Consider the following 12,098-nt stretch of genomic DNA (forward strand, 5'->3'; position numbering starts at 1 on the left):
ATCACAGAATCACAGAAGGGTTGAGGTGGGAAGGGACCTCTGGAGGTCACCTGCTCCAACCCCCTACACCAGCAGGGCCACATCCAGGCAGATTTTGAAGATCTCCAAGGAGGAATACTCCACAACCTCTCAGGACAACCTATTCCAGGTTGCCGCAATAAGCTGTAAGTATTGATAAGCTGTAAGTATTTACACTGGCACAGACAAAGTCATAGTCATAAGTCCCATTATCCAAAAGCGTCAATCTACATGCAAAAGCCTGGAACTACAATTATCCACTAGACCTTAATGGGACTAAAGGTTAATAATACCCTGATGTTAAACATTTCCACAGATTTGCAATTTATATCCTACGTTTCCCCGCAATTTAACCCGAGCTCCTTGACTTCCTGATTTACTGCAGTATTGCCAAGTTACAGAAACTAAAGGCTGTGAAGAAACGCCATAAGAGGAGAAAATGAGCTTAACGTTTTGCGAACTCCCTTTACGTCAAAGCAGATTTTTTTCTCATACAAAAAACAGTAACTCTTCTAAAGATCTGCTTCTTCTCCCAATTACCCCAAGCACACAGCTCAGTTAGATCTAGACCACACATCTCTAAGCTGAGTCCCTTAAAACTTAGCACGGAGAAAAGCTCTGAACTTTCTGCTGCAAGAGCAAAAATCACAGAGCAATTGCACAAGGGTGTCAGCTCCAGCACGGTGCTGTCAGCGAGCCTACCAAACCACCAGTGAGAGCACAGAGCAACTTCTCCAGGCTTTTAGCAACTGATGGATTTCATAGGGCAGGAGGGCAGCAGAACATGCGGCTGAGTGGGCAGGGCAGAAGTGAAATCTGCATTCTTCCCCTCCCTCGGGATTTTCTTTACTCCTAAGCTTACAGATAAAATAGGGGAGAGGACCACATTTTTCAAACCTAGGCAGCTCGGTGGAGATTAATGCTCAATCTCCGACTGCAGTTGAAAGGAAACAAAAAGGATTTATACGGAACAAGATGAAGATAAATGCAAAAAACATGTCATAATACTGTAAGATGAATGAATGGGCTGGCCTCTCGGAACAGCGTGCTCAGTACGGCTTATCTAAAAAACGGCTGTTGAATAACCAAAAGTTTTTGAGAAGGGAGTAACAGAGGAAAGGCTTAGAGAGGCTCGGGTTAAAGTGATTAAAACCCACAACTTTCTTGCTATAAGGACAAGCTAGAAATAGGAGATGAAAAAAAAAAATAAATAAATGATGAATGAGTCAAAGCATAGAAATTCTGTTCTCCTTAACTAGCAGCAGCAGCAGCAAGGGGACCACTGATGGCTCTGGAAGATAATGCCCCACAAACTATGAGAGAGGGTGAACACGAAGGGCAAGGAGCTGTCTGCCTTGGGGTGCTGGCAAGCACAGCAGAATTCAGAGATGGGACAATTTATGAGGCTACTGAGAGTCAAGGCACAAGTAATTAGGCATATTTAAGAGATTAAGCTGTACGCCTCAGGCCAGCCTGCAGTCACCGGGGATTGGGTGGGACTGGGGATGGATTATGGAACAGTGCTCTCATGCATCCTTTGGCACAGGTGCTCTTGCGGAGAGGGTGCTGGAGCTTACAGGTGTACTACCCATCTCAGGTGAGAGTCTCTGTAAGGATGGAGCCCTTGCAGTTCACATACACACTAGTAGGACTCTTACAGGCTTGCTTCAGAGACCAGACCATTTATTAAGGTAGCTAGCCTAAAAAGCCTTGGCTTCTATTAATATTTGAGCGACAATATCCTAGAAAAAAAATCAAGACCTTGGCCATTTCCTCCCCTGTTCTTCTGTGGACATTAATTTGATTCATGGGATTCGGCTTCTGAATACAAGCTAGTGCTTTAGGATTCAATTCTTGTTCACCGACAGCTTTGGGATACAGCAGCCACAGGCGTTAGCTTCGCCCTGGTCTCCTTAGAGCATTGTGGTTTTCTTCACAAAGGAGCAATAATCAGCTCCTGGACGCCTTCTGCAAGAGGCCTGGTAGCACACTGCAGAGCTGCTCTGCATGGGCCACTCCTCACACGGGCACGCTCAGCTTGGTTTCACCCAAATCTCTGCAAATGGCATGCCGAGCTCCTCGGTTAATGCAGCCACTCTTTGTGTATCAGCTGTCTCCATTAGAAAACAATTAGGCCCTGATCTTTTTTTATCTTTATGATCTCTGATGGGGGAAAATTATCCTGTCAATTAGCTGCTGATGCTGCACCAGGAGCTTTTTACTTGAAGCCCCAGATAGACAAGTCAGGCCCGTTTTGGTCATTGTTAATCAATAAGCCTTGGAGTACAATGTCAGAGAAACCCGTGTTCTCTCAAAAGTAGCACTAATAACATCGGCTCAGCTAAAATAAGATTTCCAATAGATTTAATGAGACACCTTGAAATTAATTGCAGTATATTCCAAACCTTATTTCAAGCTTCACCATGAAAGAGGTACCCTTAACCAAACATGTGCCAAGGGTGATAACTGTAATCAGGGAAAAGCTGATTAAGGCCACCATGTTTTGAAAGATTGTAAGACCACTGTTTATTTTACAAAGCAGCAACACTAAGGACAGTGATAAATTGCTATAATTACAGTACCTCAACCACTAGATGCAACGTGTTCTGTTAAAAAAAATAAAATATGGATTTTTCCATCTGCAACTGGGCAGGGTGCTCTGTAGCGCAAGCATTAGCAGCATCGGTAAAGATCGGCCAGGAGCGAGCCGGTGTCCTTGGCTGCAGATGAGCCAGGCCACCAGGAAGGAACGTGTCTGCACCAGGGTAAGTGAGGGCAGAAATCGACTGGAATGAGAATTTCAGCTTTCTCTTTGCCACTGCTCTATTAGTGGTTTTTGTTATTGAAGCCAGGAATTCCCAAGTGTGCACAGAAAGAAGATCCTATTCATTTTAAGCATCTCACATCTGACTAACTCACTTTGTAATCTAAAATTAGGGACTCCCAGAGGAATATAATCTCTTCTGGTCTTCTTTTCTGCTGATGTAATACTATTTGATCATAAGAAGTCACACAAAGACATCAAGCCCATTATAGCAATTATTTGCTTCAGGTTCACCTTTAGCTTCTCTGACTCTTCCTCGTTAGTCAGCTGTGAGATCAGTTCAATGTGTCAATGGCATCAGGTGTTGCATCATTTGCTAAAGAGGGACAGCAAGAAGGAATGAGAAATGGTTTACTGGAGTACTGGAGTTTGCATCTTTTATTTTATTTTATTTTATTTTATTTTATTTTTTTTAAAGAGGTAGAACAAAGGTTAGCTACAACCAGACAGAAGGCCATGTGTATATCCTCATTGCATATATACCCTGCATTATCTGTGTCCACATGGATACCCATATATTGTTCTCTGTCCATTGCACAGTTCTTTTCGTTTTGGAAACCACAGCATTTCTCAAATGGTGTTGCAATACATGGCATTTTACATTATCCCAGAGTACATCTTGCAAATTAAAAACATAGTAATTTTTGGAGACAGCGAGATGTTGGAACAAAGAACGCCAGGCTCTCCCCTGTAGGACATACATCTCACAGGAGCCCTGTTAAGAAACCCACCTTATTTCCTGAATTTCAGTCACTAGACTGAAGGGGTCTGAAGTGACTGAAGTCACTAGCCCCTAGCAGGGGCTAGCTGTGGGACATGGCTCTAGGCAGGGAAAGTGCTGAGGGGTACATGAGGCAGTGGGGAGGGAGGGAGGTTGACACAACTCAGCTCTGCATCCCTCCGTGCTTGGGACCTGGGGAAGAATGCCTAAAGCTCTAGACATTGGAGGCTTTCCTTCAGCTCTACCTGGAGCTCCTGGGTTGGCCCACGCAGCTTCTGTAGGGGAAGATGAGGCACCTTCAGGTCTCTCTATCATATTAGAGTAGACCTCCGCCTCCCAACCCAACACTCCCCGAAACAAATTTCCTGTACACTCTTTCAAGCTCACTCCTAGCCCACAGAGCCACAACGTCACCTTGTCCAACATACTCTCTGCTTAACATGCTGAAGGCTAGAGAGGTTTGAACAGAGATGTGTTAGCTCTTAGTGGCATAACAAATATCCAAATAAGCGAGATCTCAGGCATGTGGGTTTATCTTAAGGTCCTAATGCTTGCCGTTTTTTCCCCCAGCTCTATCAAGTCGTTACAATAACTGATTTTATATCTTCCTACAGTTTCAGGACACTGCCGCCAGTAACAACACAACTACAGAGGACTGCAGACAGAGCTGCCATACATAAGCTGCCCGACACCTTGCACACAAAAGCACAATTGTTGGGCCCTTTCTGCAGGGTGAGGGTGACAGAAGCTGCTTGTTTAATGTTCTGTGTAAAATGATCCAACACCTTTATTTTTAAAGCAGTCCCAGCACCCGCCTCTGTAAAATAGGAATGTCCCATTCATTAGCGGAAAAGCCCTTCTGCCAAAAGATGCATGTTTGGCACTTTCTGAAAATGCATCGTCCTTGGCCAAACTACGCTGCACGTGCACCAGCCCAGCAGAAAAACCCTGCCAAGCAGCAGTGGGAAGGCCCCTTGTGGGACTCCCCTTGCAGCTGCAGTGAGGCAGGCACACAGCTGCCTGTCTTTCTGCACCTAGCTGCTTTCTTCCCCTCTAACAATCCAGGGGAAAAAATCAATTCCATGTGAAAAAAAAAAAAAAAATTAAAAAATAAAAACAAGGCCAAAGGACCACGAACAGAATTTGGTTCACCTAATCAGCAGCCATTCAATATTTTGTTTTGTTCTTATCAAAGCTCAGCACGTGGTCCTCAGCCTTCACGCAGTGTCCAACCCCTGTGGCGAGGACAGAATTCATCTTTTCCTCGTGGCCTCATACATACCATGTGCCACTACAGCATCTGAGCGCTTTGGGAAAATTAATAAACTCATGCAATCCCCCCAGAAATGCTGTATTGCCCTCATTTTACAGAAAGGCAACTGACGCACAGGAAGACGTAGCTTTCCAGAGAGGTCAAAATTATGCATTCAGAGCACATCCTGCTAATTTCTGTTTTAATTTTGAGGGTCGAGTGTTTCAAATAAGACTGCAGGCACACCTAGACCTTCAAATGGGAGCAGCTGATGGCTGCAGGACCACCTGCAGCACCTCATAGGAGCTCCATGGCCTAAGCTGGGAAGGGCTCCCCTTTCTCTCAGAGAAAGACTCCTTTTTCCATTCTACCGATGCCTGCTTCACTCACCATGTACCTTCTAGCTTCTGCTGTTAGTGAATAAGAGGTAGAAAACAGATCCAGGGTAAACGGGAAAGAATGGAAGGGAGCTGGAAAGGCAGCTAGTCCACTCCCTGTGATGCAGAAATAGCTGGCCCTTTCTTGTCCTATATGACAGTCTCACACTCTGAGGACCGGTGATTCCTCCATCTCTCCAAGTAATATTTTTGCTGTTTGCAGAACTGTTTGCAATATCTTCACATAGTCTAACCTCTGTCTCCTTCACATAGCTTCAACCTTTTGTCCTACCCACTTAAGGGCAGACAGAGCAGGTAATGTCCCTCTCCTTTGAAGGTATCAGCCTCTTTCCACAGTTCCACCTTCCCACCAGAGCAGATCTGCTTTGTGCATTCACGGTCTTGCCAGAAATGCAGTGTGTGATCACATAAAGAGTTGTTTCCACAGTGTATGGGACTGGGATGAAAGGAGAAGCAAATTAAGACTCAGCAGGCATCCCTGACGCTTGTGTCACCTAACCATGCCTTTGTCACCCACCATTACCGTGCTCTTTTAGCATGATTCTTCATAAGTCTGTTTACATAGATACATACTTTAGTAAACACTGCACAAGTACAGAAACTGATGCAATAGGTATCACTAGAGCAGCCAAACAGCATGAATCTGGTGACAGCCCTTCCCAAAAATGTAACCGGAGTATTGTTTGAAGTTCTACAACCCAGTCTTTGATGCTTCAAGCACATACTTCCTGCAATACATTTAAACAAACACCCAATTAAATTTATCAGCCACTGACGTTTGTGTGTTTGATGTTGATTAGCAACTCTGCATTAAATTAAAATTTCTGTCCAAAGTATTCCACCACATGACTGGCCACAAAACAACCGCCCAGAGGCAATTACACTTTTTTAATCCTGCCTCATTTCTCAAAACAGGGCAGAGGATGGCGGGAGGCTCTCTCTGGGGGCAAACATTTACAGCTGGCATTAGCAGAGCTCCTCAGAAAGGAGAGAAGATCTTAACTGATGGTGGATAAAGGTGCTAGTCCTTGGATCCAGCATGGCTGGTACCATCTGGTGCTGCTTGAGAGACAGCCTGGAGACGTTCAGCCAGCACGATGCTCCTCTGGCAGGAGTTTAAGAGTTCAGCAGAAAAATAATCATTACTCAAGGTGAATTTTATGAATGCTGGATAGTAAGGAACAGCTTGCAAAACCGATCCTTAACTCAGCTGCCCCAAGGCTCCCTGCCACTACTGTATGTTTCTTCAGCTGCAAAATGAAATAGCAACAAGTTCCCCTCCGCGAGGCTCTGCTCGGTGGATGTTGATTGCTTTATCCTGCTGGGGACGGGGCTTGCTGCAAGGACTCTACTTCTGCCTGGAGAGCCACGTTCGGTTGTGGGAGGGCGTATGCTCAGGTTATTAAAAGCACCTATCAGGCCAGAGCGTCCATGTGTTAGGGATGAGAGAGGATAATTATTTTTTTCAAGTGTAATTGTATAGAAAGAGAAATCATTTACGTAATTCATCATGCTCAAATGAAGCTGAGTTTGGCCTGGAAAACAAAGCCAACAAAACCCCTAGAGCTTGTGTGCACAGTCTATACTTGGTCTTCATAGGTATTTACATTCTATGATACAGTTTGAAATGTTTGCACTAGCAATTTGTTTGCCCCAGAGTCATGCCAAGCACTTAACCCCTTCACACTTATCTCAGCAAGAACCTTCCTAATTCTGCACACACGGAAAATAGTTTATATTCCAAATTCCCTCAGTTAGAAGAGCAGATGAACATTCAATTTTTATCAGTACAGACTGATTTTGTTAATAGTAAAGAGCCTGAGTGTACAAGCTGTAAAGGGAAAGCAAGATAAAAACCACATCTTTTAACAACATATATTGGAAAGTTCTCATATGCATCTCAAAATATTTCACTGCTGTTCATAAAATGTGTTCTCTCGCATTTCACATCTAGGGGTGTTTACAACAACAACAAAAATAAATTTTGACTGTTGAATGCTGAGGAATTCATCTTAAAAAATAAATAAAAGAAAAAGGTGCTACCTTTCCACCTCTGCTGCTGGTCTTGCTTATTGGTACCTTTTGGGTATCCTGCAGATACTGCAGGAAGATCAAAACAAAACATGCCACACACACTGCAAAGAAAAATTTAAGCTCAGTACTGAAACAATTCACAAGTGAATGCAGTGCAAAATAGTCACCCTGAACAGCTAATAGGAGTCCCGTCAGCAGGACCATTTAGTATTGGATTGGCCAAAATACCAGAGTATGCAACACTACCTGCCCACCCTGCCAGTCTCCATGTTCCACAGACAAGGCAAAATGAACCTAAACAAAGAGCCTATTCTCTCTTTAGTTATTCTCAGGACAGAAAACTGCCCAGTTATAAAGGTACTGGGAGTTTTGTGAATGTACTCCAGTACTGAATTTAGTCCATTGTTGTTCCAGAAAATAAACCCATTTCCTTTATTTTTTTTTCTTCCCTCAGCAGGAAGCCAGAGAGTCCTCAGCATGATGCTCCACTGGGAATAACGTCAGTTTTCTCCCACACTAGCTTGTCCTGAGGTCTTGTCATTTTGCTGCTGTGGCCCTCTGGCAGGCACAGATCAGCACTGAGATGGCCCTACAACAACAGATTTCCTTCAGTCACGTACCATGAAGCACATGTGGGTCTAAAGCATTGCTGGGAGTGATGTTAAAATTCAGCCTTTCATGCCCCATGGCCACTTCTCCCCTCCAACATGGTACAATACACCCAGTCGTCTCCTTGTCAAGGCAAGGTTAAAACTCCCCCCGTAGCTGCAGCCCAACAGCACTGCCAGTGCCACGTCTCTCGGCTCCAGAAGCAGAGCTCAGCATGCCGTGGATATCCTGTGTTTCCAATGGAAACATTTTCTTCAGCGGCTTCTCTTGCTCACAGCTAAACTCCAGATCAGTTACCCTGACGTAATGAGGGAAGAGTCCATGGCCCGAGGACATAACGCCAGGAAACAAATGAGGAAAAACAATTTTCTTTGGTCCCATTGTACAAAATTGATAGCGGGGATCCTGTTCCCCAGGTGTTCCTCAAAAACTGCTTTTCCCTGCCCATTCTCCTTCAGTGACCCTTGCTTTAAGTATTAGCTCTCAGCAATATGGGATTATATTATCATGAACAGGCATGAAAAACAACTGTGTCTGAAGACCTCTTTCCAAAGACTCTCTCTTTGAATTCCTTCCCCTTGACGCCAATACGTCTGCTGTCCCCACCGTTACCTCCAGAGCTCATCAGGAACGGAAGGCTGGAAGTCAGCTCAGATGCTGTAGATGCCACTGCTCCCTGTTGGGTTCATGTGAGAGACCAGTCCAGGCGAATTTACCTCTGTGAAGAGCACAGAGACTGGGAAGGCTGCAGAGTGAAATTCTCCTTCTTTGTGGAACTGGTATAGCAACAAGCACTGCACACCCAAGCTTTCTCCAAGCAGTGATTAGCTTCCGAAGACAAAACCACGCTATCTTCAGTAGTCAACAGCCCCTTTGCAAGGATAAAACTGAAGTCTGAATTTCTCTTTCCTATGGGTGGTTTCACTGACTACTTATGACAGTGGAAAATCAAGAACATTCATGGTTTCTCCTCAGGTTGCTCTCCATGACTAGGAACAGCTCTACACAGCCACCACGTGCCCACCTTGCTCCCTGTCTCTGAAAGCCCCCCTCTGCCACATGTCCCATGCAGTGCCAGGACAATTGCTAGGTGGTTTGCGTGTGTTAGGATCCCTGCCCCCGAGGCCAAACAGGAGGGTCCCCCTGGTCCTAGGATTATGACCCAAATTCAAGACTGAGATCGTAAATCTGATTTTGGACTGCTGGTTCCAGTGTTCTGATTTGAGATTTTTGCCTCAGGTTTGCTTGCTCTCTATATTTTGTTTAATCTTTATTTTGGTTAAAAACAGTCAGCATTTCACTGCTTTTATAGACTACACTTGTGATCTGGAAATGAAAAGGCTTGGTAATAAATCTTCTAGGACATACTTCTGCACAGAATGCACTGCTAGGACATACTTCTAAAACACAGGGTAATGCATGCTTTCACACATTCTTGATTCATAGCAAAGTAATTAAATAAAACACTATCCATTCATTTCAATGGAAATACTTAAAAATACCATTTCAGTTTAAAACATCATTGGTCATTTTCACACAACCACCGCTCTTCAACACAGTACCATTTAATCTCTGCCATGTAATTACAAATACTAGAGGTTTTGTTGTTGTTGTTTTTTTTTTTTCCTATACGTTATTTTCTCTATCATCAAGAACACCGCTGCAAACAACACCTCATGGGAAACACAGTAAAGAATGTAAACCTTCTTGATTGCAGCTGCAGGCTCAGTTATGTCAGCAATGCTGCTCAAAATTATAGGTCACCCAGGATCCCACAGCATCAACCTGCCATTAATACGTACACGAGCTGATTTCAACAGGCTTGATGAGGCTGCCATCTTCACAGTCCCAGCAAGTTGTGCAGAAAGGACCCAATGCCTCCAGATTGGATCTCAGATCCAGTTGGATCAGATCCAGAGCTGCGTGCAAGATGTGAGCACATCCAAACAGGTGCCCAGAAATTGTGCCCAATACTCCCAGAAGCTGAAGCAGCACCAGTGCATGAAGCAGGAAAGGGGCATGGGTGGGGGGGGGAAGCGTTCTTTGACAGAAGACAAGGGATGACAACTTTTGGCACAGCAGATATGCAAAAGAAATGAGGACAAAAGATGGTCCCTGGAGCTCTGTAGGGAAGATGACACGGCCTATTAAGTGCAAACCAAACAGTCCCATTTCTGCGATTTCTATTACACTTACTATGTAACAGGGAGATAGGGATTTGGGCTGGTAAGTGGCTTAGGAAAAATTACAGATTTCATTGACAGAAAAAATCCAGCCATACTAGATCGAATGAGTCTGTATGTGTCCTTACCTCTGAGGCACAGGTTTCAAGTGACATTGCCAAGCAAGTAAACATTCAAGTCTGAGAGTTCTTGCTTGGCTCTCAAGATTATTCAGTCAAAATTTTTCCTAAATTAATAACGTGTTTGCATGACCAGAGTGTGCCATATGAAATAACCTTCCTTCAAACCCAGGCAAAAATTTCTTCTTGTCCAAAATGGAATTTGTCTAGGAGTCTCAAGTATAATAATAATGTATCAGGAATTAAGCTGAGAGGTTGCAAACAGTAAAATTACCTGTTCGAACATATGAAAATATACATGACTCCATCCTCAGGAGATCTTGCTTTCTTTTATTTCTTTTTAAATTGTTAATGTACAGGACTAGAATGATGGGCTTTCTATTTCTGGATGTTAAGCATATTGGGTTCCAAGAGCAATTAAAAGATGACTAATACATTTGTTCCCTTCTTCCTTTGCTCGTTGATATTGCTATGGTTTAATTTTCCAATTTGTCTACTTTTCAAGGTGGTTCTTTAACCTCTCCTAGGGTGTGCATTGGCTTTTCTTACCATATTCCCAGCAACCTGGCTCCACATGCAGAGGTTTGAGGATATTCAAAGAAGCAGAACAGAGCCAGCTGGAGGCCAATGGCTCTGTTGCGCTTGTCAATAGCTCATCTAGGCTAGTGAAAGCAGAGGGATTTTTTTTTTTTTCTAGTTCCTTCTCCCACCACAGAACTACCTTCAGGAAACTTCGCTACTTGGCTCTGGTATAGTCATTTCCCAAAGTGGATCTGCGTGTATAAACCTAACAAAAAACAATAAATAAGGGAAGCAATGACAGCCTTGAGCAATTTGGGGACTATTGGCTGCTGTGAACTCAGATGGAGGAAGGAGAAAGTAAGTTTTACTCATTTTTCTTGGTGCTAGACTGACAGATGAAGACTATCGATAAAGACTGTTGGGGAACTCCTAATATATCAACTGGCTCTCATGTAAGTTGAATATTCCTACCTGGGGGCATCCTGAAACCCACGTGCTTGACCACAGGAGGAGTGGAAAATAACCCTCTAAGTTCAAGAGTGTCTGATCATACATATAAATCAGTTTGTTTTTGCCAGGTAAAGAGATTTACCCCAAACAAGGAATCACTCCAGATTGACTTAAAAGATCTAAGGCAGGCTATATATTCGTGCTGCTCCAAGGCTGACGATGTTTTGTACGATCCCATCTCCTGCTGAGCCTCTCCCTGCACTCCCTTGTACAGTGTGCGTATTCAATGGTGTTTGTTAGAACAAGACTCCTGGGAATAGAAATTGGAAGACATCCAGATATCTCAAGCTTGCAGGCTCTTTGCATCATGTCCTCTGTAAAACAAGCTTCCTTTATGGGGACGAAATAGGCAGTCCATTGACGTCTGTGTCGCAGGACAGAAAGAACACCACCACACAGCAGGCTTCACAACGGTAGCAAGTCCTGACAAATACAGCAATTCGCAGGAGGTACTATAGACCACTGGTGTCGTTTTTGCCATGGAGACTGTGGACACCCTCCTTGTTTCAAGAAGGAAGGCAAGAAGCAGCCACTTATGAGCCATATGATGAGGCAGCCCCTCCACTAACACAACCGTCACAATTTGGTCAGAGTGGGACTTACAGTCCCCAACATCACTGTAGGAAACATAGCCTTCTTGAACACCAAGATCTCACTGTATCACTCCACCAGCTTAGTGGAAAAGGCCAAACAGTAAACTCTCAAGATGACTTTCAGGCTGAAGATCATAGCTATGAGCATGACTGTTCTGCAGAGAGGCTCAGGGTAGCTGTGCAGTTCCCTGCAGAGTGCCAGAACAAGCCAAATATATAGACATGACGAAACAGTGTAAAGTGTGATCCAGGCATTTAAGCTACCAGGCTGAAAATTCAGGCTCTACATCCACACGTGAGCACCAATGGCAAAAG

This window comes from Anas acuta, chromosome 2 (assembly GCF_963932015.1).
Source record: "Anas acuta chromosome 2, bAnaAcu1.1, whole genome shotgun sequence".
NCBI lineage: Eukaryota > Metazoa > Chordata > Aves > Anseriformes > Anatidae > Anas > Anas acuta.